The following is a 4,508-nucleotide window of genomic DNA, read 5'->3' as shown; positions in this document are numbered from 1 at the left end:
AGAGGAGCATGTCATCTGCAAACAATGAGAGTTTTACTTCTTTTCCAATCTGGATTCTTTTTATTTCTTTTTCTTCTCTGATTGCTGTGGCTAAAACTTCCAAAACTATGTTGAATAGTAATGTTGAGAGTGGGCACCCTTGTCTTGTTCCTGACTTAAGGGGAAATGCTTTCAATTTTTCACCATTGAGGATAATGTTTGCTGTGTGTTTATCATATATGGCTTTTATTATGGGATATGAATTTTTGACAGTGTTTTTCATGAAAGAGGTGGTATTTCAGTTCATTTGCTCACCCAGTTATTTTGAATAGCTATCATGTACAGGGTGCTAGGATATGATAGTGAACACAACAGATATGATCCTATTTTTGTGGAGTTTACAGATGAGTTGGGTGATAGGATTTAAATATGTAGAAGGTGAGGGGACAGTCTAAACAGAATCGTAGACATGGCAAGCATGGACTGCATGGCAGTGAGGGCAGTTCCCTGAGTGTAATAGAGATTTTATTTCTGGGAGGAGTATTGAATGTGATAGATGTGGGCTGTATTTTGTAACTCTCTGAACAGCTATTTAAGTCTATGAGAAGTGGTGTGGAAACAGTCTTGTGGGACTGAGGCCTTAACCTGTGGTATCTGTCTCTATCTCCATGTGGATAGTGTTAGAATTTAGTTAAATTATAGGCCACCTAGCTGGTGTTGCAGAGAATTGCTTTGTGGGGGAAAATCTCCACGTGTCTGGTGTCAGAAGTGTTGTGAGTGTGGTATTTGTTTATTTATGTGGCTGCACTGGGTCTTAGTTGTGGCCTGTAGGATCTTTTAGTTGTGGCATGTGGGATGTAGTTTCCTGACCAGTGATCAAACTCAGGCCCTCTGCATTGGGAGCATGAAGTCTCAGCCACTGGACCACCAGGGAAGTCCCCACATTCAGTTTTCTTTTACATTCCTATCAGAAAGAATCTTTGCATTATCGTCAGTTTTCTGGTGTAGTTTTGTGGATAAGAAGGCATTAATGTCAGTATTCTACAACCTATGGAGTATATTCTAGAAAACTTTAATCAATGAAATTGATTGATATGAATGGCTTATTTAAGTGATAAAAAATAAAGTATCAATGATACCACATTTAGAAGACAACATTTTTTGTGACTCTGGAAACATTGATTTGATTCATGTTATGAAAACAATATACCATTATTTATAATATTCTATTTATTCCCAAAGAGGGAGCTAATAGTATGAAAACTGGGACCCATTATACATTTTTTACTGGTTTGTGTGTTTTAAAAGATCTTTTGTCTACTTGTTTCTAAATCAAAAGCCTGCTCCTGGCGTTTTTGGTAAACCTTAAAATGCTACTTAATTCTCAGTGCTTATTTGCTTTGCTGATTTATTTATGGGAGTTTTTTCATATGTTATATGCTGGAATCTTGGGAGACATCAGGTGGATTTATCAAGCCCCAATGTTAGCAGCTATTGGGGTAAGTTTAAAAGCCAGTATAGTTTAGAAGGGCTTCCCTTGTGGCTCAGATGGTAAAGACTCTGCCTGCAGTGCAGGAGACCCAGGTTTGTTCTTCCCTGGATCAGAAAGGTCTCCTGGAAAAGGGAATGGCAACCCACTCCAGTGTTCTTACCTGGTGAATTCCATGGGGTAGCAAAGAGTCAGATACAACTGACTAACACACACTCACACATAGTTTTTTTAAAAAGAAAAAAGATGCATAATTCAACTGTTGCTAAAACCCAGAGAAAGTTTGTTACTTGGTTCTACAAAGGTTTAGGAAACTCTCACATTATAGAGATTGCTGTTGGGAGAGTCTGTGTTGGGGCTCAGATCCTTTTTCATGGCTGACACTGAGATACATGAAGAAAGCACACACCCTCCCTTTAATCAGCTAGCATGCAGGAACACTCCTGTAAATTTCAAAATATTTAGAAATATTTATAGGTTCAAACAGTTGGGAGATCCTAAAACTCTTTCTCCTTTTCAGCTGTTATTTTATAACATTCTGATCACTTGGTAGTAGGTCAGGAGGAGGAGGCAAAGATGAAATAAATAGGAGACCTGAGGAATTACTGAGAGAGAAAAATGATAGTATAGTTTATTATAAAGCATTGCCTAAAGCTTTTGTTTCACATACTTTCCCCAAGAAGTTAAGAGGATCCATATTGAATCAGACACTCCCTGGTGGTCTAGTGATTAGGATTTGGTGCTGTCACTGCCACAGCCTGGGTTCAATTCCCTTTCTGTCCTGCATTCATAGCTATACCTTTTTCAAAAAAAGGTGTTGTCAGAATTAGTTGTGTGTGTTTGTGCACATGAACCCTTCTTCAGAAGTAGCAAAAAAGGGCAGATAAGGCAAGAGAAGAAGTGCTTTAATAATTTATTTCAAAGACCTAACAGAATATACTAACCCATAATTGAGAATTTAGGTTTCTTAAAAAAATTAATTATTAATCTTTTTATTTTTGACTATGCTGGGTCTTCATTGCTGCATGCATACTTTCTCTAGTTGTGGCGAATGGGGGCTACAGTTTGCTGTGGTGCACAAGCTTCTCATTGCAGTGGCTTCTCTTGTTGCAGAGCATGGGCCCACCGATTTTTAAGCATTAAGAAGGTAAACCCCCTTTAATTATTTTTATTTATTTATTTAAATTTTTGGCTTCACTGGGTTTTCATTGCTGTAAGTGGACTTTATCCAGTTGCAGTGCTCAGGCTTCTCATTGTGGTGGCTTCTCTTGTTGCAGAGCATGGGCCCTAGAGCACTCAGGCATCAGTAGTTGCAACACATGGGCTCATCAGTTGTGGCACACAGGCTTAGTTGCCCTGCAGCATGTGGAATATTCCCGGAGCAGGAATCAAACACATGTCGCCTGCATTGGCAGGCAGACTCCCAACCATTGGACCACCAGGGAAGTTCCTAAACCCTCCTTAAGTTAGTTAACTAACTGAAGGGAAACATCTACCTTGTGAAAACTGATTGTTTAAAATGGGGAAAAAGTCTCCTTTGTAGTAAAGCACATTTTTTGCTCTACTAGAGCAGCTTTTATTTTATTTTACTTTTTGAACATAAAGCAGTCAATTTATTATTATTTACCATTAAAAAAATTTTTATGTTGGAGTAGAGTTGATTAGCAATCTTGTATTAGTTTCAGGTGTACAGCAAAGGGATTCAGTTATACATATATATGTATCTATTCTTTTTCAAATACTTTTTCCATTTAGGTTATTACAGAGTATTGACCAGAGTTCCCAGTGCTATATAGTAGGTAGGTAGGTCCTTGTTAGTTATCTTATTTATTTATTTATTTATTTATTTATTATTATTATTTTTGGCTATTACAAAAGTTTATTTAACAAAAAAGTTCAGTAAGAAAATGTACACAACCCAATTTTTCTGGTAGTAACATGTGGAGAGGGGACACATGGAAGCATTGATTTCTCTGGTGAACACAGCCATTGTTCATACTCGTTCCAAGGCTTCTAACATGATGATACTATTTCCTCTTATTACCACCATTCCAATATTGTTCTGTTGCCCACTAGTTGCCATCTCCACACATTCATCTATCACAAGATTCATAAAGGGATCAAATCCCCGCAATATTCCTTGGACATGTCTGCCACCATTTAATTTCAATGATAACTTCTTGTCCATAAATTTCTTCAACTTGGGAGGGTGAGCTTTGCTCATGATGTCTACTCTGCGAGATCAAAGAAGCCTCCAAACGGAATTCCTATTTTTTAAATTAACTAATTTTTTTGGCCATACCACGTGGCATGTGGGATCTTAGTTCCCTGACCAGGGATTGATCCCACGTTCCCTGCATTGGAAGTACAGTCTTAACCACTGGCCCACCAATGAAATCTTTGGTTATCCATTTTGAATATAGCAGTGTGTACATGTCAATCCCAAACTCCTAAGCTACTACTTCCCCCTGCCTCCTGCCAGCTTCTACCAATAACCATAAGTGCCTTCTCTAAGTCTGTGAGTCTTGAACTTCTCTGGTGGTCTAGAGGTCAAGATTCCATACTTCTAGTGCAGGGGGCATGCATTTGATTCCTGGTTGGTGAAGTTCTGCATGCCATGCAGCGTGGCCAGAAAAACTCTGAGTCTGCTTCTGTTTTGTAAGTAAGCTTGTTTGTATCATGTTTTTTAAATTTCTTACACAGAAGTTTATTCTTTTTTAAAAATACTTATTTATTTGGCTGCATCAGGTCTTAGTTGTGGCATGTGGGATCTAGTTCCCTGACCAGGGATTGAACCTGGGCTCCCTGCATTGGGAGCGTGGAGTTTTAGCCACTGGACCACAAGGGAAGTCCCAAAAGTTTATTCTTAAATGTACAGTGGATTCCAAGACATCACTACATTCTAGCTATAGGTGGCAACAGATGTTATGACAGGGGATTCAGATATTTAAATAGGAATAAAACTGAGGATCATCATCATTGCCTCAGGCACAAGGAACAGCTTACTTGCTGCCAGATTTCTTAATTGTACCTGTGGACA

The 4,508-nt window shown here is 38.5% G+C and overlaps 1 pseudogene; it reads right to left on the bottom strand.

Moving 5' to 3' along the window:
- Positions 1 to 3,456: 3,456 nt before the first annotated feature.
- Positions 3,457 to 3,728, bottom strand: LOC138071410 (small nuclear ribonucleoprotein G pseudogene; annotated as a pseudogene).
- Between the last annotated feature and the right edge of the window lie 780 nt (positions 3,729 to 4,508).

Source organism: Capricornis sumatraensis, chromosome X, assembly GCF_032405125.1.
Source record: "Capricornis sumatraensis isolate serow.1 chromosome X, serow.2, whole genome shotgun sequence".
Taxonomy (NCBI): Eukaryota; Metazoa; Chordata; class Mammalia; order Artiodactyla; family Bovidae; genus Capricornis; species Capricornis sumatraensis.
This window is presented reverse-complemented; position numbering and strand designations above follow the sequence as displayed.